This window comes from Panthera pardus, unplaced genomic scaffold, assembly GCF_024362965.1.
Source record: "Panthera pardus isolate Hobbes unplaced genomic scaffold, ASM2436296v1 HiC_scaffold_25, whole genome shotgun sequence".
NCBI classification, from domain to species: Eukaryota; Metazoa; Chordata; class Mammalia; order Carnivora; family Felidae; genus Panthera; species Panthera pardus.
In genome coordinates this window covers 40,658,531-40,681,999 of record NW_026526821.1, presented here as the reverse complement: position 1 = coordinate 40,681,999, position 23,469 = coordinate 40,658,531, and the positions used below count along the sequence as shown (strand labels likewise).

The following is a 23,469-nucleotide window of genomic DNA, read 5'->3' as shown; positions in this document are numbered from 1 at the left end:
CTGAGCCACCCAGATGCCCCAAACTCTTTTTCTGTTAAAAAGGAAAAAAAAAAAAGATAACTATACCAATCTCACAGAGCTACTGTGATGCTTATAATGTGGAGTAGTTAGCACCTTATTTGTCAGGTGAGTGAAGGAACTAACTAATGAACATATTAGCAAGTACTATTATAAGTGTTCGACATGTATAAACAAATTGAATTCCTAGATTTGTGCTTGAGGGAAGAACTATTTATGTCCCTGCTCTACAGATGAGAAGATTGAGGCTCAGAATATGACCCATCTTGATGAAGTGACATGGTTAGCAGAGAAGTGAGATTCAAATCCAGGAAGTTTGCTCTATAGACCTACTCTTCTCCACTGTGCTGCTAAACAACAAATGATCCCAAAACTGAAGACAATGAACCTTTCAAAACATTGCTTTGCATTTATTTGAACACCTACCAAGTTAATGATTTTGGCTGACACATCTTGATTTTCCTTTATAATGAAAAGTCCTGAAGATAGTTAATGGAATTTTCACCATTTACAATTTTTTTTTTGAACTGAAGGGAAAACTTAATCAATTACTTCTTAACCTGGTGAAATCCCACTCTTTTGCCTCACAAGGCACAGAGATAAACCACTAACCATTTTAAAGCCATGCATTGAAGGTTTCATTAATGGCTTCATTTCCTTGCAAGTGGAAGAGACTTTTATTAAGATAAGTGTTCCTCCACATTGGAACTAACTGAATGGAAGCATGATTGAAAGGAAAACATTAAAATATTATAAGTAACGTCAAGGAAAATGCATCTGCAGATGATACAAGGCTGTGGACAGAGCGATCTATAAAATTTGAAGATAAGGTTACTTTTGAAAATAAAGTTACATAAAATGAACCTGAATAAATAAAATCAGCCCTTGATAAAACAATCCACATTAAACTATAGTCTTTGCCTGGGTGGCTGAGCAATTTGAGGTACTACTCAAATTTTAATCATGGTGAATAGTCTGTGGATGTAGCCTCATTAATTCTCTTCTTACTCCATGGGAATAAAGATTGTGACCTTCATCATAGAGAAGAGTATCTGGAAAGTGAGTCTGTATCAGTTTTCTAGAGTTGTCCATACTTCTGTCTCAGGGGAAGGAATGTTCTCACCCTGGTCATCAGCATCTAGCCCAGGTGGGAGGCCCATGGCTATGGTGCAGGTGGTAGCTTCCATGCTAATAACTAGTTATGTAATTTTCATTGCCTTACAAATGGTGTGAGTTGTTCCCATTGCGGTTAACCATGTAATTTAGCTTTGCATATAGATTTAACATAAGGAGATAATACATTACCTCACAATCTGAAGTTTCTGGGGCTGCTATATGCCCAAGTTTGTTATTATAAATCAACAAATCAACCTCCTGGCCTATAGACCAGGGGTCAGGAAACTTGCTGTAAAAGGTCAGATGGTAAATATATGAGGTTTATGGGTCATATGGTCTCAGTTCTAACTACTCAGTTTGCTATCCTAGTGCAAAAGCAGCCAGACAATACATAAACAAATGGGCATGACTGTTTTCCAACAAAACTATATTTACACAAACAAGCAATGGGCCAGCCTTGGCCCACAAGCTATTATTTTGCCAATCTGAACCTGATAGATCATCAGGATTATATGAGTTAGTATGGTAGACAAAATACTTGCCTTCCAAGTCCACATTCAATCCCCAGAACCTGTGAATATGTTACCTTACATGGCAAAAGGACATTGCTGATGTGATTAAGTTAATGGTGTTGAGATGTGAAGGGGAGGTTTTCCTAGATTATTCGGTGGGTCCTATGTAATCACAAGGGTTGTAAGGGAAAAGAGGAAAGCAGGAGAGTCAGATTGAGAGATGTGATGCCAGAAGCAGAAGTTGTAGTCATGTGGCCTCCAGAAGCAACTGACAGATTCTCCCCTAGAACATCCAAAAGGAACACAGCCCTGCCGACACTTTGACCATAGTTTAGAAAGACCAATTTTGGACCTCTAAACTCTAGATCTGAGAGATAATAAATCTGTGTGAGTGTAAGCCACTAAGTTTGTAGCAATTTATTATAGCGAGAGGAGGAAACTAATGCATTTGGGTTGGCATGAGTCTGTTTAGGCCTCTTCAAACTTGGAATGTGTGGAAGGTTGCCCTGTGTCTGCTTAGTTAAGCTAGAACTATTATGTTTCTAGAATCCCTGCCCTATATGATTTAGATTCTCAAGTTAGATTTGAAAGGCAGAAGCAAAGTAGCAGCCATTACACTCTGAAGGTTGTAATGGCTAGATGCAGTTATAATCTCATACATAGGGGTCTATGAGTTCCAGGTGGTTCTTACTCTCTCTACCAGTTTCTGAGCCTATAGACCCACTGCTGCCCCAGGCAAACCACAGACGCTTATTGGTGTTCCTACAGGGGTGATAGCCACACAGAAGTCAAGATTTCCATTCGATTCTCACAAACCTTCTCTTTACCATCCAATTTTGGTGACTGGACATGCTCGGCTTACCAAAGTAACTGGTTTGTGACTCCTCTAACCTCCAGCTTCCCCCTTGACCTTCATTTGACCAGCTCCTCCCACAGGGTTTAAGCTCTAATTCCTATAATAAATCCCTTACACCAAAATTTATAATGCCTCTGATTTGATTATTAATTCTTGACTAATACAGAATACTGTAACAAAGGCAAATGTTGGACCTACAGATCTATGTCAATTGATCCCACAAATTGAGACAGGCCCTGGTGAGTAGACTACCTCTATAGATGGCATCCTTCTCTTGTGATTCTGTGACTACAACAGCCTGTCCACAAGTTTACACACAGAGGCACTGGGGGGAAGGGGAAACAGGAATCTGGTTCTAATCTCAGCTCTGCCAGTGATCCTGGGCCAAGTTGCTTAATTGTCCTGATGATGTGTTCATAATCCAAGAAAATGAAGAAGTGAATGGTAGACCACTCACAAATATTTGGTACCTTTTCTCCAAGGGATGATTATATTTCCTTGTTTCCCTTTCCTGTTAAATGTGGGTATACTCATATAACTTTCTCTAGTTAATGAAATGTGAGGGTAAGTGATGTGCAGAGGCTTTAAGAACTGCTTTCTCTCTTTCACTTCTGCAGCTTAGCACAGAGTGAAGGTGATGTTTAAGTAGGGCTACAGCTGCCCGTGATGGACATGCAGCCTGAATGAGTACTAAACATCTATGTTTGTAAGTCACTGAAATGGTGGAGTCACTTCAGCATGACCTGGGCCATCCTGACTGATAGAGGACTGAACTAGATGCTCCTTCTGTACAATATCAAACACCCTGGTTTGTAACAAACTTCAAGATGAGCATATATATATATATATGCAAATACATATATATATATATATATATGCTTTATATATATAATGCATATATGATTTTATAATATGCTTTTATATATATATATGTAAAATTTCAGTTTTAAAAAATTCCCATAGACATAAATACATAAAACAGAAACCTAGTATTATCTGTTCAAAATTAATTCACAGAAATATATGCAATAAAATAATATTTATATTAGTCCCTGGTTAAGTGGTACCTAAAATTTACCTATAATAACAAACACCTCAAATGACTGAATCTTGAAATAAACAGGCTGATTGACAAAAAGTCAGGGCTACAGAGACACCATTTATGCACCCTCTTCTAAAAGACTACCTAATTATTTTTCCTTTCACTGTCTTTTTAATATAACTTCCTGCTTTGAGCTGAAGAATTCATACCTGGGGCTCAACAACCTCAAATACTAGTAATTCAGAGACATTTAATTAACTGTGTGGTGGGTAGTTGTATTTCTTAGGTTATTACCTGGAACTTTCTGAATTAAAAAATTTAGAATGGTATCTTGATCCTAAGAATCAATCTCTTAAATTTGAAAATAAAATAAGTTAGTACTAACTTTCTTTTTTAAAGCTATTCACTTAGAAATGAAGATGCAGAAAAAAGAAAATAAGAAAGGATGAAGGGAGAGAGAAGAAACAAATGGTAATAAAATACCATTGAGAACAAGTAAATTATGTGAAAATCCAACGCTTCAATACTTGCAGTCTTCTCTAAAGTTGGTGTAACATGTCATTTTAGTCCAAAGTCCTTTTATTAAGGGCTATAGGGGCCACTATTTATTTTATGGGCTTTTTTGTTGTTGTTTTCTTTCTCCTCATCCTAAAAATGCTCAATAGTGCCAAATGTGCTGCAATTTCATTGAGCGGCATGTTGTAAAACAATGCACTTCATGATTATTCAGTGAAAGTTTGTGCTGAGGAGCATTTAAGTCTGAGGATTTCTAACCAAGGAATGAACAAAGACATGATATTATCATTTATCTAACTTTGTCCCTTTCCAGCAAATGAAAACATGATGGCTTTTCAATGACAGAGGAATCCATTTTGAATTGAAATATTGCAAGTGGTTAACTAAACAGAATTTTGTATATTGTATACACCTATTTTGATCATCTGACCCCTTCCCCCTTTTTCAGAAATTGAAAAGAGATTCTGATTGCTTTCCAACTCAAAATTAAAATTCTAATCACTGTCCTCCCTTACTTAGGTGTCTTCTGTTTTCACAAAGCAGGACATTTTCCCACCTTCTGTAGGAAAAACTGCATCTCACTGTCTCTTTAGAATAGTCATTCAGTCTTGATTCATACAAATTTAGCTTTCATAGATTAATCATTCATCTATTCATCCACAATAATTTCACAAATATTTGCTAAGTTCTTGCTTTGTGTTGGGCAATATGCTCAATTATGTTAGTGGTGAGCAAGACTGATCTTGTCCCTACCCTCATGGAGCTTGCAATCTAGGGGAAAGAAGAAAATATACAAATAACCATACATATACAAAAGCATGAAAAGACAGAGCTCAGATCCAAAGGATGAGAAGAGCAAATGACCCAGGTGAAGGGGGAGGGAAGATATTTCTAGATAGAGAGGGTGACATATGCAAAGCTCTCTGGTATATACAAAGGTACCATGACATACAATGTTTATAAGCAAGAAAAAGAGTAAAGGCTAATTCTTAGAGTCTTACGTTCATTCTTATGTTCATCTTCTTCCTTCGATTCGTTCACTCACAGTTTTCAGAGAAACTATACCATGCTAGGCACTCATGCTGATTATCCATAAGTTAAATTAATATGATCCCAATAAAAACACCAGCAAGATAAAAAAAAATGTCAGTGATCATGAAGCTCATGGAAATCATGGGCTAGCATGGCAGACAAACAAGCATATCACCACTGGGGGTTCCGCACAAAGAGTGGCAAACACAAGCTGTGCACAGACACTCTGTGGATACAGGGACATATAAATCATACCTGGGACAAAAAGCACCAGTCACGGGAATCTCTTCCCAGTGGAGGTGCTCTTTAAGCTGAATTATGGAAGTCTAGTTGAAGAGGGAAAAGAACTAAGAAAGGTAATTTTGGCAGAGGGAAAATTTCATACTAAGGAATAAAGTTCTGATGACCTTCCCAGACCTTCCATAGAGTGAAAAATTTGTATATGAGAGTGGGAACAGCTAAGTAAGAGGGCCTATGCAATAGGCCTAGGGTAAGGTGTCTCCAGTTTTCCAGTTCACAGCACTCTTAGTGTCTCAGTCATTTCTTCAGGCTGCCCGTAGGCCAAAAGTAAGGTCTCAGGGTTTCGTTTCTTAAGTATTTATGTCCAAACAACTTAAGTATTTATGTACTAACAACTCAGTAGCCATATGGAAAAGTAATAGGCATAAATTGAAAGGAAAAATAGTACTTTGATTTCACTCTTAAATAACTATAATTATTTGCTAATGGGATGGTGCTTCTGTTGTTACTAAACCCTTAAAATTTGGAACCAGACTGGACTCTGCTATCCGCATTTCCTATTCCATATAGATTTTCATTTGGTGTTTCCTTTTTATCACAATAATGCTCAAAAACCCAACTCGGGAATAACATGGCATCATAGAAAGGAATGTTGTATGATCCAATTTTGAAACTGTGGATTACCTTGAAACCAATAGTTTACATGTTGTCCAAAAGATGTTGAGCATCTATATTTCCTTCAAAATGGAAAGAAATCCTGCCTCACTCCTATGAGTTGCCCCTATGAGTTTGCTATGGTGCCCTGAGTGCCTCGGGCAACAAACTTGCACAGGCTAAAGTAATCAGGCTTCCTCCTGAAACTTATAGGGAGCTCCTAAGTATCTCTAATTAAAGGGAAGGGAAGTAGTCAGGTAGGGTGTGTGTGTGTGCGTGTGTGTGTGTGTGTGTGTGTGTGTGTGTGTTAAAGATCATTCTGGCAGGTTGTGTAAAAACCTAAAAAGTAAAAGTTCAAAAAACCTTAAAACTTCAAGGAGACCAGTTCAGTGGGTTAGCTGAGAAGTAATGAGGAGTGGTAGCTGGGATGGAGTAGAGAGGACAGTATAGCAAAGACTCTCAGCTGTCTCCTTGCCCCTGGCCCTCTCAGAGGTCCTTCCACATTGATGGCCTCTTGCGTCTGCTTGAGGGGGAGTTCTGGCTGTCAGAGGTGCTCACCATGCAAGGCACAAAGAGTAGCAGGATATGCCAGCCCAAAATAAGACCAAGGAGTTCAGAACATGCCCAAATATGCCAATATGCTACCCCCAAATATGCCACTTTTCTATATTCTTTATTTTGAGGTGTAAGCACTTATACAAACAGCATATACAGGAGAGACTTTCTTTGAACTTACATATCTGCCTAAAGACAGACTTCTAAAAGGAACTCAAGTGTCAAGGATTGCCTCCCTGAAAGTTTCATCAGCTAGGGAGGATTGGCCTTCATCACAGGAGAAAAGACTAGAAGTTGACACCACACCCAGACAAACTGTCACAAACTATCTATCATATCTCCCACTTATTCTTCCAAGATCCATCCTCTTTCCTAAAAATCATTTATTCTCCTTTAGGAGGCCTCCATTCCCTCTCTCCTCCCGCTATTATGATACACAAGCCTGAATTCTAAGCCACTTCTTTGAGTCACTTATTTTTTCCTGGGTCTCTCCTTTGTATATATGGGGTGTACCTGTTAATACACTTCTCTTTGTTTTTCTCTGGTTGATCTGTGTTGTATTATAGGAGTCTCAGCCAAGAATTCAGAGGGTAGAGGGAAAATTATTTTTCCTCCTATATAGGGGCAACCTCCAGCAAGGAAGCACAGGGTTGGTGGAGAAATACCTTAGCTTCTTTATCCTCTGATTCTGAAGCGGGTTCTATGTGGTTTCTCAGAGATTCCACAGCTAGACTGCCTTAGCTTCCACTGGTAATAATCTCCTTACTGTCATACCCATTATAGGTTTTCCTCTTTCCCATCTGATTTCCCTACTGCCCCATGGTGCATCCTGGGAAAAATTAGCTCCTCAATAAATTTCTTGAACCCAGATACTTGTTCAGGGTCTGCTTTAGAGAGAAGACAGAAGGATAGGAGAGACATTACAGAAGTCAAAGGAACTGCAATAGATGACTCATTGGAAGGAGAGGAGTGAGGCAGAGAAATCTAGAATGACTCCTGGATTTCCAGCTGCACATTGCGGTTCTATTGGTGACATTCACAAAGGCACTAGCCACAGGAATTCAAGAAGATTACCCCCAACACACTAAGACTGAGGGCACTGTGGACACACAGTGGAATTTTCCATCAAGCAGTTAGATATTTAGTTGTGGAGATGGCAAGAAAAGTCTTAGCTCGAGCTATTATCTGGGAATCAGAAAGACATAAGTACTAATTGAAGCCCCAACACCACCAAAGTGTTAGAGCTTGACTGATGCTGCTAAGGAAAGACATTTTGCTGTCCAAGAAGAGCAGAGGGTGAACAAGGGAAGTCACAGGGGGTTTATGCTAGAGAGGTCACCGCCAAGACTCTTAAGGAAGAATGATCAGGCAGGAAGGAATTAAAGAGAGTAGAGAATTATTCTGGGAGCTAAGAGAGGCAGGAGTCCCAAATGAATGGTCCTGGTGTCAAGTACTGCAGGGAGCTCAAGTTAGACAAGGGCAAAGAAGGGCAGGGAGCATCACACAATAATCACACCTGGGAAGTTGCAGAGAACAGCCCTGAAAAGAGAGTTTGGAAGAGGACACACCATGGTGGGCCAGAGGCATCATGGAATGAACTGACCTCAATTCTGGCTCTGCCTGGAATCCTGGAGTGAGCTTACATTCTTCCTCATGTAAACACGAAAGGGACAGCATGCAAGGCCCTCAGAGGGTGGTTCTTGAAGTTCATTCAGTAGCCTGTAGACTTTGCTTAGTGTTCCAAACAGAATATTGATTTAAAAAAAGAGAAAAAAGAAAAAGTCTCAGCAAAGCTCATCTGATCTCAGTTGGGCATGGAATGTAGGCAGGGCACTGTGTCCAGGGGTGCGAAGAAATGAAGATGAACCAAATGCAGCTTCTGACCATCAGGATTTTGTAGTCCAGTCTGGGTTTTGCAGTTATAATACAACTACTATTTTTTTTTATTTTTTTTAACGTTTATTTATTTTTGAGACAGAGAGAGACAGAGCATGAACGGGGGAGGGTCAGAGAGAGGGAGACACAGAATGTGAAACAGGCTTCAGGCTCTGAGCTGTCTGCATAGAGCCGGACGCGGGGCTCGAACCCACGGACTGCGAGATCATGACCTGAGCCGAAGTCAGCTGCTTAACCAACTGAGCCACCCAGGCGCCCCTAATACAACTACTATTAACATATAAAGTGGATAGTGGCAAATTGCAACAGAAAGCTCCATTTCTCTACATCTCTCCTGTGCCTTCCATTCTTTAAAATAAAATTTTTTGTGCAATTTATAACTTTCCTGTAAACTCTTCACAGCAAGTGTTCTGAGTGACATTATCCCTCTATATGACTTTTCCCAGGACTGGACATAAAATTAATTTTAATGCAAACCCTCTTTATCTGGTTACAAACACTGAGGCCTGTGTTCTTCACTAGGCAGTGCCATGAATTATTGATTATGATTTAGATTCTATGGAACTGTCCTTCTTACAACAATTCTTTGACACAGACCAGGGTTTCTACATTTTTTATTGAGATATAATTCATACAACATAATGTTCATTTTAAACCATTTTAAAGTGCGTAATTTAGTGTTTTTTGGCCTTTTTGCAGAGTTGCGCACACGTGGTCATTATCTGATTCCAGAACATTTTCCTCACCCCAAAAAGAAACTGGATACCCATTAGTAGTTACTCATTTCTACCTCATCTCCTACCCCCAGCCCCTAATCTACCTTCTGTGGGTATAGGTTTACCTATTATGGACATTTCATACAAATGGAATCACAACATGTGGCCTTTTGTGACTGGCTTTTTTCATGCATAACGCTTTCAAAGTTCAGGCATGTAATAGCAAGTATTGGTATTTCATTTTTTTTATTGCTGGATAATATCCCATTGTATGGATGGACTATGTTTTGTTTATCCATTCATTAACTGACAGACATTTGGCTTGTTTTCTTTGAGTATAATTCTATCTTTAACCTGTGAGGAGGTGCCAACCAGTTTCCCATGTTGAATGTACCATTTTACATTCCCACTGCAACATATGAAGGTTCCAACTTCTCCACATCCTCACAAACACTTGTTCTCTTCCACTGATATTATTAAGGGCAGATTTTATTATCCCCATTTCACAGATAAATAAAGATGGGTTTACATAGCAATCAATTAGAAAGGACAGGATTCAAATATTAGTTTTCAAATTCTTAGGTCAGTTTCCTTCCAGTGATACCGCAAAGTCATTCTGAAACCATATCAACATCAAGTTGTTACAAACACATAGAAAAATGCACTGACAAAACTCAGGTATGATATAAATGACAAAAATCAGGTATGATATAACTAGGAAGTGATGTGGATTTCCAACATACAAACATGTATGTGTGTGTACATCCCATTCATTATTCTACTGGCTTATTGATGTACTCCTCAGAATATCAATGTACTAATGAGAAGCTTTCAAAGAAGATGAACTTCAATTATATTAATACCTTTAACACTGAGAGAAGATGATTCACTAGCATCAAAAGCATATGTCTTTGTAGTTCTTCAAACCGATTTATGATGTGATTCTAGCCCGTCGTTCACTATATCTGGACACTTCTATTCATGCCATCAAATCAGGGTTATTGAAAAAAGAGGCAGAGTATCATCTAAAGCTGAAGTATCCAATTCTTCAAACTGCTTCTCACATTTTTCCCAAAGCATAATATCTTTAAATTTTCTTTATAGTATAGGCCCTTCGAGAAATACATATTTAAAGCTTGGACATTCATTCGATTATTATTTAAGCCAAATTTGTCAAAAGTGGAAATGCTGTCACACAGGTTGTGTGACTAGAATGATAAAATTGTCAGTGCTTGGTCCCAAATTAGCCCCTGACATTTTTTTTTCTAGTGGAATGATATAAATACATTTTGAGTACCGTAAAAGCATCCTCCTCACTTGTCATAGGACACTGATAAAATATATTTTCTTGTTTAAAGCAATTGAAGTGTGTTGATGCAATATGTCAGAACCCTTACACTGGATGAAAATTTCTAGTCTAGAAAAAATCAACTCCACAAGAAGACAGGTAAGACTTAACCCTGAGAAAATTTCCTCTCTTTATTTAAATCAAAACAATATAATGTGGAATATAAATGGACACATGAAACAAATATGAAATTATCCATTTCAGATGCTTATTCTCCATGTCTCACATTAATACTATCTGAATAGTTACTATCAGAGAGAATAATTAAGTCACATCTCTGAATTACTTACAGGAAGTCTATGATATTATATTTTGGTGATAATATCACAGGTATATAACATTATGAATAGTTCTACTGAGCTTGAATTTGAAATAATTCTCCTAAGTAATGGCTTACAGTATCCAAATGCGTGCAGGTAAACCAGCAGACTACTTGGGAATACTGGCAAGTGTATGTTTAATTTCTATCCGTTGCCAGATAAATTAGATTTTATGAAATGCAAAGAAAGATGTTTGCAAAGTTTGCCTTTACCACTGTTTAAAAGAAAGAAGGTTTCAAATTACCCATAATTTTAAAAAACATATTATACTGGGGTTGAGTTAGTTAAAATTCTTTTTTTTTTTTTTTGAGTTTGTTAAAATTCTTAATACTAAAGATATAATCAGATCCTAAGAGTTTATTTAGATTTTTTAGCAGAGAAAATCTGTTGGAATTCTGGGACCTTCTTTCTCTAGGAATGTTATGCTTTTTTGTCCAAAACCATAATAGTTAGAGTGACACACATGAAGTGGTGAAAGGGAAGGAAGTGTCTGCCTATTCAGCCATATAAGTCAGACCAGTCTGGGGATCAGTGAGGCATCAAACCAACAAGCACTCCATGCCTCAAATTCTTCCATGACTCAACATCCAAATTAGGCAATTGAAAATCCTCCTTTGGTATCCCAGCTTTCCAGGTATGAAACTCATCACTTGCATATAAATTCACCAGATTCTGCTTTTGCGTTGCTATTAAATGAGCGGTAATAAGATCGCCTTAAAATAATATACATCTTTTTTCTCATGTTTATGTTATGGGTGAGATAAACAATAAACCTTAACCAGCAGAAAACAGAGGAACTAAGACTTGCTCTGAAGAAGAAATACTGTGTAATACTGGAGGAGAGATAGCCTTCTTTCCCCCTTGACCCTGACCCACAAATACTCATGAATACACATGATTAGAGTAGCTGCAATTGCAGTAAATCAGATAAGCAAGATTTTGTAAAACTGGAAGCAGAAAGGGTTGACAGAGCAGTTAGTCTTCCCTGAAAGGCATAACCAAGAGATCTTACTTTATTCAAACTTAGGGCAGAGACATTTCTCTGCCCTTTGCAAGAGAAAATTAAATTCAAATTTGGCTCACATTTTTGCATGTATTTTGGAGTGTGCTCTTAGGCTCTTGTGCATTACATTGTGAGGTATATAGATTCACACTCATTTTTGAATAATGTAACTGATACACAAGTTATTGTAATTCCTCTCATTATTCTTCCCAGCCTGCACCACTGGTCCTGGATCAGCCAATGGGCAGAGAAACAAGTATGGAAAAATCAAGAATTGTGTATTTGCTTCTTAGTATATTTTTGTGAAATCATTTACTTTTTGCCATTTCAATTTAAAAAGAAAAACAGTTATTTTTCTTAGGCTTTCTTGCATTTTCTTCACTGTTCAGCATTGTTTTCATTTTGCATTATATTTCCTATATTTAGAATCTCTTAAGTTTCTATCTATGAGAATTTGTTTCTAAAATTGAGAGCACTTGAAATTTTTAAAATAACTTTAGGAACTGCTTCTATGACTCTTTGCTGTCTTTATAGGACTAGTCATATAATCCTCTATCCTTATGGATGTATGTTACCTGAGAGTTATGTCATTAACATTTCACAGAACTGCCATTTTATGAATCTATACTCTGCTCTGTTACTTATTAGCTTGTCCAATATTCAGGAATCACAGAAATGAAGTAAAAAAAAAGTAATGGTGAGACAATTTTGCAGGGATGTAACAATAATAAAAGCCATAGCATTTAGACATGTTGTCAAACTATTTAATAATAATGGTCCTAATACTACTGCTAGTCATAATAAAAATTACTACAAGTAGAATATAAGCTCAACAAGCACCAAGTACTTGGAATAGTGATTAGAACATAGTAGTTGCTGAATACATATTTGTTGGACAAATTACTACTAATGAACCTTACTAATGAAACTTACTATGCAGTCTGCAAAGCATTTCATAAAAATTGTAGCATCTGAGTCTCATGAAAATGTTGGGATGGACCTACTATTATTATTTATCATTGTTATATTTTTATTTTTTTCTGTTATATTTTTAAACATTTGCATTGCAGCATGGAAATTTCCCAAACAATGCATTCAGAAGAGATGGAAAGATTGCACTAAAATTATTCAGCTCACAGGGACAAAGATCTGGGTGGTTAATATACTGTTATACTTAAGCCATAGATATAACTAGAACACTATACTCTTTCTATGACACACCTGCCAAGCAAGTAATTCACCTTCTACACATTTCAGGAGCATGTGTAAGTGTTCAAAACAAAGATTGCTATGGTGTGGCTTAAACTGAATCTGTAACACATTTTCCATGAAAAAAAGCTCTTTATAATTCTATTGAATAGTACATAAACAAGTCTAGAGAGCTTTCTCGATACTGACAGGTTTATTTTTATTTTCAAAGTGGTATTGGTTTTATTTGCTTTGCTCTTTTAGTGTCTCAGTTTAACAGCCTAAGAATAGCTTATATTCTATACATTGAAATTGCTCTTCTGAAAAACATATCTGAACATTTGCAAGAAGAAATACACAGTTTAAAGCTGCTGCCTTTCCTCTAGACTATTAACCCTCTAGATATATGACAAAATCGCCCTGTTGTTCAAATCTAATGGTAGGCTCGGGACTCCGTGGTCCGTGTTTTGAATTGACTATTTTCCTCATGATACAGTAATCTGATAACTGCTGCTCAGGTCAGGGAAAAATAAAACACTCGAGATGAACGTTTGCCTTGCAAATCTGTTTATAGTTTCTATACAAATTTCACTGTAATATACTTTCTTTGACAGTGCACTGGGCCAGTAATGCCTCTGGAAGACACTGTTGTAGAAACCAGTAATGATTTTCCTGGGAATGTTCCCTAGCCTTGGAAAAGGAACTGAAAATAATTAAGTGGACAAATCTGGTTAAATTGAGATGTTTTATACTTTCACTTTAAATAAAATTTCCTTGGTTTTTGCTACCATATCTGCAGAAAGCACAAGTGACTAAAAATAATTCTTTCAAACTATAAAAGATGAAGCAAAAATTTCAGACACTCTTACAGAAAGAATTGATTATGGGCATATTGTAAGATTTTGAAGAAAATATAAGATACCTTATTTCCCAAAACGTTAAAAGAAGACATAATTTGGATGAATCATTATATTGGAAAAATATGAGGTAACTACCTTAGCAAATTGCTAACCCTCAATTTGTTTTGTATCTTCTAATTGATTAACAATTTTATATACATCCAGCCTTGGGTAGCCAACTTTTCAGCTGTTTGACATGATGATTCAAAATTTAGTGTCATGAGATGTTAAGAAAAAGTTCAACCAAGGTGACACAATATTGTGATATTATTTCTCCACTACATAAGAATTACATTTTCAATAACTCTGTTCATTCATAGGATACAACACTAGTCACATTAATTGCCATCCTTGTAACATGTATATCTTACTATACTCAAAAGAAGCAGAGAAGTTGTATGACTGAGTTCAAGAATAAAAATCTTTGGACAACCTGTGTTTAGCATATTACCCTACTGGAAACTCAGTTTAACTTAACCCAATGGTCTCAATTCAATCAGACCCATAATAAATATTTTGAGAAGACCTCTTGAATTCGCTGAAATGACATTCTATTAATAGTAATACTTACCCGTATCCAGGAAGCAGAAAGTGTCAGGGACCCACCCACATCCTCCCAGAACTCAGAGTTCCAGTACCTGCCCATGCATAGCACCCTCCAGCAAGTCCCTGTATGTGATTCTGCCTCAGGGTTTTCTCTCAGGCTGGCCAAGGAGCAGACAGGAAAGTCTAGGGAATTACTACCCCAGGAGCAGTCCTCAGCCAGCCACAGGTGGAGGTGAAATATAAATGGCTCAACTCCCCTCATTCTCCAGATGGGACAATTGTAGGCATGTTCTATATGGTTTCCAGGGAGCTCGCCAGCAAGAGTGAGCCTCTGTTGCCCAAAGTAGTGACTTCCTTGTAATAGGACTCGGCTCCCTTCCCTTCCCTTTCTCACTTCCCCATACTTCTGCCAGTGCTTCCTGTCCTAGCCTCCTGAATAAAGTACTTGTGCACAAATCTTTGTCTCCAGGTCTGCTTTCAGGGGAATCCAAATCAAGACAATACATCAATTTTTTAAAAATGAATATAATGTCATAGGGGTGATATGAAAGAGATGTAAAGGGAAAGTGACAAGGTAAAGTTCTGTTCTCAAAGTAAATACTCAGACATGGCTACCTACTGCATAGTGTAACACACAATGAATTAAGCAGCACGTATGAAAGGGTTAAACAGTTGCTTTCCTACATGGAATCACCATGAAAAGAACATCTGCAAATGCAGACTCACACAAGTGCAATGCATTGCCAAGTACCCTAAGTGGCGCGGCCACCGATGGCAGGGTTTTCTCAGGACACTAGGCAAAATGCTGAGCAAGCTAAGCACAAACTTCCCTTAATTTTCATGGTGGTTCATTCATATACTGAAAACAAAAGCTCTGTTTGTAATGTACCTTGTTGTTTATAAACAGGCTTTACTTATATGACTGTCAGGCAAAACATTCACATGTTGTGCAGGATAAGGGACAGTTTCTCAGTGTGTGTCTGGTCAGCCCACACATTGTAGCACCTGTGGCTCACAAAATGCTAGTGGTACCCTCCAATTGTTTTCACTGTCCAAAACCATGTTCACAAAAAGCTCCCTACAAGGCAGTAGTATAAAGTACCATGGGTTTATTTATTTTAAAAAGATAATTAATTAATTAGTAATAAACACACAAATAAGTAAAAAAATAAAAGACATAAAACAGCAGAGGAAAGGAAAAAGGCACTGGATTTAGACTTTCCCAATTTAACTCCCACCTCTACTTTTTGTTAGAGGTAAGACCTTAGGCAATTTACTCATGGTCCATCTGGCTCATATTCCACATCTGTAAAGTGGAAGAAACCACACTCTAACTCAAGCTGTTTCAAGGCTAAATGAGTAAAACACAATGTCTGGCACAAAGTGACAGTTCAAAAATATTAGCTATTCTTATTATTATATTGTCTGGCTAAATGACTGATCTCTGTAACCCAAGTCATCTCTCTGATTCATACCACGTAGTGGTATGAATTATGCAATATATGACAACATGGGTGGAGGTATATAATTCTAAGTTTTCCAGGCATGGTCTATGAATTTACCATTATTCCATGTTTTCTCACCTCCTCATCTCTGCTGTCCTTTCTTGGTCACTGGTTATTGTCAGTAATAATGACCTGATGAGAATATTGTTATAGATTTTGTACCCTTATGCCCAGTTAGGATGTATTTTAAAAGGGGAGTGTAGGGAAAAAAGAAGAAAGAAAAATATTGATTTAGCCTTGTTCTCCCCTCTTTTGCTAAATCAAAGAAATACAAGGAGCTAGCAGGAGAATCTAAACAACAAATGAGATGATGTATAGGAACACACTGTTGTAAACTATAAAGTGAAGTGCAAATGTAAAAATTCTTGTGTTCTTGTTATTTATTAATAGTATCATTAGTCACAGAGCTGTTAGAATTCCAGCTAGGAAGGACATGGACACCTAGCATTATCTTTTATAAATGAGATAACTGAGAACCAAGACTAGATGCTGCCTAAAAAGAGATGGGGAAAGGTCACACCAATGGCTCTGTTGCAGGGGGTGCTTTGAGGTGAAGTACTGGCTGGGAAATGGTGGTGCCAAGTTAGGCAGGGGCAGAGGTAACAAATTAAAGGGTCATCTTTTCAAGGCTGCAGAAGTCTTCTTGAAGAAGGGACTGCATTGATTGATGTGGCCTGTAATGGAAACTCAGCTAATGAAATAAAACCAGCATTTAAGAATCTCAAGCTGAGAACTCATTGCCATGGCAACCCTCTCAGAAGGGAACTTGTATAAGAAAATAAGGCGCACTTGACTACACCTTAAAATGAAAACCTACACTGCAGTGAAACAATGAAACATAGGATTTGCTTACTGTTGTAATGTTTAGAGGTTAGCACCCACATTGTAAGTCCATTGTCTTTTCCATCGGAAGTTATTTTTTAAAGTTTTTTTTTTTTTTAATTGAGATAGAACCTGTGAGAGTGGGGGAGGGGCAGAGAGAGAGGGAGATAAAGAGAATGCCAGGCAGGGTCCACGTGGTCAGTGCAGAGCCCAGTGTGGGGCTTGAACCCATGAACCATGAGATCCTGACCTGAGCTGAAACTAAAAGTCTGATGCAAGTCAGACTGAGGCACCCAGGAGCCCCTGGGAAGTTATTACTTCTGAAGTAATAAGGCACAGATTTTGAAAGGCATGGATTACGTTTCTAAAACTGAAACTGATGGTAGAAGAATTTGCCACTGAGGACATTTAAGGTCACAGTGCAAAAAAAGAGAAAAATAGATGGCAAGAAACTTACAAAAACCCTTATAAATTATTTCTATGATCACTTGAAAACAACAAAGACATTATGATATGTAAGATAATGTCTGTGCTACTATAGTGTCTCTACATATGTCTGTCCATCCAATTGCAATTGGAATCTTTCCTCACTGCCCTCAACACTATACTCACCCCTGAAATTTCACCAAGATATTCAGCAAAATAATATAAATAACTTCCATTTGTATGTTTTAGGTAATATACATCCAAAAGGATATTCTGTATATGTGAAGTACTCTTCCAGTCCCAAAATACCCTTTTAGTTTCCTCAGGACACAGCATTGTCCCAGAAATCAAAATAATTTAGTTGTTTAATTTCACCAGCCTGACTATTCATTTCTCAAGTCACATGTGTTAGAATTCTGTGGTTCTAAGACTTGGATCCATTCTTTGACACTTACCTTTATCTTTCCCAAAGTTTTAGAAAAAATCTGTGTCCTCTTTCACTTTTCTTTCACCTTTTTTTTTCCTATTCCCATTTCTAGTTTAACCTTTTTCTAATTATCCCCTCCATAGTGCCTTATACTTTGCCTATCCAAGAATCAACACTCTGAAGGTTGTGGAGAACGTACACAAAGTGAATTTGCATATATTTGAATTTTGCCCAACAAGAATTCATGGTTGGAGGAAAATAAGTGAATTTTATTTGAAGTAAGTTGGAAGAAATAAGATACATGCAAAAATGAGGTCTAGAGAGCATGAAAGATTATTCAGATTTTTCATTTGAAACTTTAAGACTTGAGGAAGAATCATGATTGAAATTGTAAATTTAAACATTCATCACTATTAACAAAGCTGTGCTAATTAATAATTCACAGAAGAGATGTGCCACTATAAAATGAACCATTAGATTTATTGATTACTTTTATCCTTTTACAACCTAAAGCAAACATGTAGACATACACTGGAAAGAAGCCACCAAGAAGAACGGACAGAGGAGAGAAATATAAGGAAACTTTATCTCTTAAATTAATAAAGGAGTATTATTTTTTTCATGGTGAAAAAATTTTGTCTACAACATGTTCCAAAAACGAAATAACTACCTTACTTCTATATAGTAATGTGTAACTGTAACTTTTCCCCCTTCTCTATTTAAAAATTTCTTTTTTAGCAAAACTGGGAGGTACATGAAATTTATTTGTATCCCGCTGTTTTCTGTTTCTGTGTTTTCTGTTTCTCTCAACCTTCCTCCAGACCCCCTTCCAATTCCCCTCCTCCCTCAGGCTGAGATGCTGAGCACTTTTATCATCCTCTAATTTATGCTGCTAAAGTGAAAAGTAATGTGATAAATTTCTTCATGTTAGGGTATTAGGAAATTAATTATCTACAGATCTCATGAGTATTTGCATTTTAAAGGAAAATTGCAGAGAAAGGACAATGCCTGACCATCATAAATTACTCATTAATTATGGAATTTCAGACATCTGTGGGAAGATATTTAAAAGTGATGAGAGCTAGAGATTGCTCTCAAATCACACAATGGATATGATGATCTGGTCTATTTATTTGTCTGGATGGGCAGGAGATTGAGACAAATTATATATGTGAAGACAATCATTGTACCCTCTGGGTCTTAGAAGATGCTTAAAATGTCTTGGTACTGATAAGTCTTATTAATATTTTTTAAAATAAATAAATGATCACAGTATTTGTTTTACCTCCATTAAAATTTTAAAGAATTCCTTTGGAGAAATTAGAATATGGCAGATATCTCTGACCACTGTACTGTGATCCCAAAGCCTTTGGTTTAACTTTGGCAGAAAAGCAGTGCTTATCAAATATTTCATTTATTCATGGATATTTCTCTGGCCCCCGTGCCACTAGACAGGGCTATGTGAATAGTTCTGGCCAATGAAATGGGAGCAGAAATGGTGTGTGTCATGTCTAAGCTGAAATGGTAAAAAGTTAATGCATGAGTTTGCAAGGTCTCTGTTCTATGGCTGAGCAGGTTGTCAGTTTGAAACACGACAGCTGTGAGATGATGGTATGTCTATAAGCCAGGGTCTCTGAACACAGGCTGCTGAGATTTTGAGGTTATTTGTAGTTGTACCACAACCTAGCTGGTCCAGACCATTATGGCCTTTACCATATTGCTTTACAGCGACTTTGTTACATATCTGCTACCCTACTGTAAATAGATAATCTTCATTCATTTTTGTATCTTTGTTGTAAAATGATGCATCATGGGAGAAACCATAATTATATGAGTATTTTTTAAAAAGTGAAAGATTAGACTATAAATTTAATACAGTTAATTCTGGTGACAAGAGTCATATAATTTAATTCAATTCAATGCATCTACTGAGCAATAGAAGTCTATGGTATGTTCTGTACTTCCAATACAAATATGAGTTGGTAATAGTAACAATATTATTCATGCTTAGAAATAAGATGACACTAATAGTTATAAACAACATTAATACTAATTTTAATTGCCTGAATAAATTTATTATAAGATAATAGAAAATATATATTGGTCTCTGTCCCCAGTTCTTGACACAGAGTTCCTAAAGCTCTTGTAATTTTCTAAGTAATAAGAAGCTTAGAAGCATCTCTTGTTTTAATACTTGTCTTTGACTACATCTCTGACACAGGACTCTGAAAACCCTTGTAAATTCCTAAGTAATAAGAGCACTAAGGGCAACTTTTTTTCTAATGAGGCAATTCTTGTTGGGCTCTTGACTGGGTCCTGGATGGGGGCTGGTCACTAGAAAGACAAAACAATGATTAGAAGCTTGAAATTTTCAGCTTTACCTCTCGTCATCCAAAGAGGAAAGAAGGACTAGAAGTAGAGTTGATGATTGGTCATGACTGTGAGGGAGTCTCACATTAGGACAGGGTTCAGAGAGCTATCAGGCTGGCAAACACAATCATACTAGAAGGGTAAAACACCCCAGTTACACAGGGACAGAAGCTCCTATAGTTGGGGCCCTCCCTGACCTTGCCCTATATACCCGTTCACCTGGATGTTCATCTATATCTTTTATCACATCCTTTAACAAACTGGCAACTGTAAGCAAGTATATCCTTGAGTTCTGTGAGCCTCTCTAGCAATTAACTGAACCCAAGGAGGAGGTCATTGGAACCTTGTATCTATAGCTGGTTGGTTCAGAGACTGAGTTTGCTACTGGCATCTGAAGGGTTTAAGTGTGGAGAAAACTGGGGTTAGGGATCAGACCATTTGGGACTGGGCCCTTAACCTAGGAGATCTGACACTATTGCCAGGTAATTAGTATCAAAATTAAATGTAGGACACCATAAGGTGGCCCAGTGAATTGCTGGGTATGAGTAGAAACCTCCACATATTTGGTAACCAGAAGTGAAGGGATTTGTGTAAAAAGAAAAGAAGACTTACAGGGAATAAACACAAAATCAAGAAGAACAAAATTTGGGGGCGCTTGGGTGGCTCAGTCGGTTAGGCATCCGACTTCAGCCCAGATCATGATCTCATGGTTCGTGAGTCTGAACCCCACATTGGACTCTCTGCTGTCAGCATGGATCCTGTTTCATATCATCTGTCCCCCTTTCTCTCTGCTGCTACCTCACTCATATTCTTTCTCTCTCTCTCTCTCTCTCTCTCTCTCTCTGTTCCTCCCCTATTCATGCATGTGCATGCTCTCTCTCTCAAAAATAAACATTTAAATTTTTTTTAAGCCAAAAAAAAAAAACCAACAACAAAGTTTTTCCCTACACAGGGAGAAAACAATTGAGTTTTTCCTTTGCAAATGTACTAACTGAATACTTGGTAATAACTTATTTCTGTCTTAATAGCATCAAGAAATGACATGATGAATGTTTAGAGGTCTGGTTTTCAGAATAGATGCCAAAGTAAGAATGATCTCAATCTCTTAAATTTGCCAAATCATAAAATGTGAAAATAACTTATACTTAAAGTAATATTACCAAATACTTTGATAGAGAATTACATTTTTCCAGTTGTCTTACATCCATTATCTCAACTGACCCCCATAACAGCCTCTTGAGTTAGATATATCTGAGATAACAGTAATAATTTAGTGATTCTTTGTATGTAGAAATTGAAGTTATGAAACATGTTTTCTCCTGAGGCTACGAAGTGTTGACATGGCTTGCCTATGGTCACACAGGGGTAACTGTAAAGCAAGCACTGGTGAAAGGGTTTTTGAGAAATTTTCTTTGACATGTATTATAAATGAGCTCAAGTTAAGTTTATTTTCTATCTTAATATCCAGGCTTTTTATAGCAATAATCACTCCCTATCTATTTTAATAAGTCTATAAAGTATAAGCCTACACTATCAAACATATATCCAGTTGCAATAAGTTGCTAAGAATTTTCCATTTTCCCCACATAATGAGGATTTGATGACATTAATATTATGATTTTTTAAGCATTATAATTTTTTAACATTGGCCAAGAACATGACATTCCATATAAAATACAAAGCCTTGTTTCCTCCTTGAAGGAAGGAAGGAAGGAAGGAAGGAAGGACAGAAGAAATGAAGGAAAGAAAGAAAGAAAGAAAGAAGAAAGAAAGAAAAGAAAAGAAAAGAAAAGAAAAGAAAAGAAAAGAAAAAAGAAAAGGAAAGAAGCATGGAGGAAAGGTGCGAGGCAGAGAAGAAGGAAAGGAGGTAAAGAAGGAAGGAAGGAAGGAAGGAAGGAAGGAAGGAAGGAAGGAAGGAAGGAAGGAAAATGGATTTTTGTGTGTGAATAAGAGACAAGACATTTGATAGAAACTCCATTCAACCATAACATAACATGTGATTAATTTAGCTGACAATTTGCTTCACATTTCGCAAATATTTTCCACCTCCATTTTTGTTTACTAATATTAAAGTGACTTTAGTTTAGCACCACCTGCTAATTTAGCACCAAGTGAGATATAATTAGCCCTCAAAATCATCATCCAAGATATCAAGATAGACGTCATCCAATCCCAGGATGATTAGAGTAGTCTCAGTCCATCTGTAGGTCATCTCATAAATGTCAATTTAACTCAGTCTATAATTCTCCCACTTCTTACCTAATAGTGGCACGTAGTATAACAGCAGCTCTGATTGTCTTAAGATAATCATGGTTAGGGATGTTTCTTTTTCCTATTAAAAGGATGGGTGCTGTTTTTACACTATTTATAGTTGTCTAGCATCTTACTTTCTCCTGTCTTTAGAAAAGGGGTCATTAGAGATGCCAGTGAATTCATTAGCCAATTCTCTTCAAGGTCTCAAGGTCTATATTTGCCAGGCTAGAAACTTCTCTACATATCCATTTTTCCAAGCATTTCAGCTCCCACCTTTTGAATCAATAAGCCACATTGACAAAATTTTAATGATTCCCTAAATGTGTATGCACACCTGTTTTGAGTTTCCTTATTTTGCTGTAAAGAACAAAATCTACTGGTTCAGTAGTTTGCTTTGCTTCATTCTGTCTGAACTTCAGCTTTCTCCTCTAAGACAGAGTGGTCTTACTTACTGATTTATTTTTAAAGAAAAAAAATAAAAAATGAAAGAGTAAAATAAAATATTCATCTCTGTTAATAATTATGCAAAGGTTTAAAAGCCATAAAATTAGCTTGCAAAAAAAGTTTTGTTATTTTAAGCAAACTCACCTATGTGCACTAAAAAAGACATTTCAAAATGATAATCATGCACGAAAAGTCCAGCCACTATCCCAGGTTATCTAAATGTGTCTCTCAATGCTCCTTTATACAAGTAATAAAGCCTTCAATTTTGTGACCCCCTAAGCAAGGCTGATCCATTCAGCCTGCTAAGAAGTCAATTGTTTAACTATTTTCCTGTCCCAGCATTTCACCAAGGTTATAATCTATGTGAAAAGAATCCCAGGGATTCTGCCCAAATTAATTTACTACTGGGTATTTACACTCTCATTTTTCTCATACTTTTATTTTCCTGGTGTAATTGATATGTAATAAACGTAGGACATGTTGCAAAAGAAAAGCAGGTGAACAAATACTTCCAAATCCAGCTCCAAGAGACTTCCTTTCATCCCAGCCTGCTGGTAAGGAAATAGACTAGACCCACATTTTTTTGAACTCTGTCTAAACGGATAAAGCTTAGAAGGGATGTGGCATAGTTTAAGAAGAGCCAAACAGATTTAAAAAGCAGCAAATTTCAAGTTAAAATGCAAACACACACACACTTTCTTCAAAAGCCAGTGGCACAATGATTGGAAGAAAGTAGATGAGATGGCTCTGGTTGTGTGATCCTAC

General features: G+C 37.0%; 1 protein-coding gene across 1 annotated transcript in view; it reads right to left on the bottom strand.

Annotated features, from left to right (window-relative positions):
* Positions 1-23,469, bottom strand: part of MACROD2 (mono-ADP ribosylhydrolase 2) — a 2,022,401-nt gene that overhangs the window by 747,744 nt on the left and 1,251,188 nt on the right. The window lies entirely within an intron of this gene.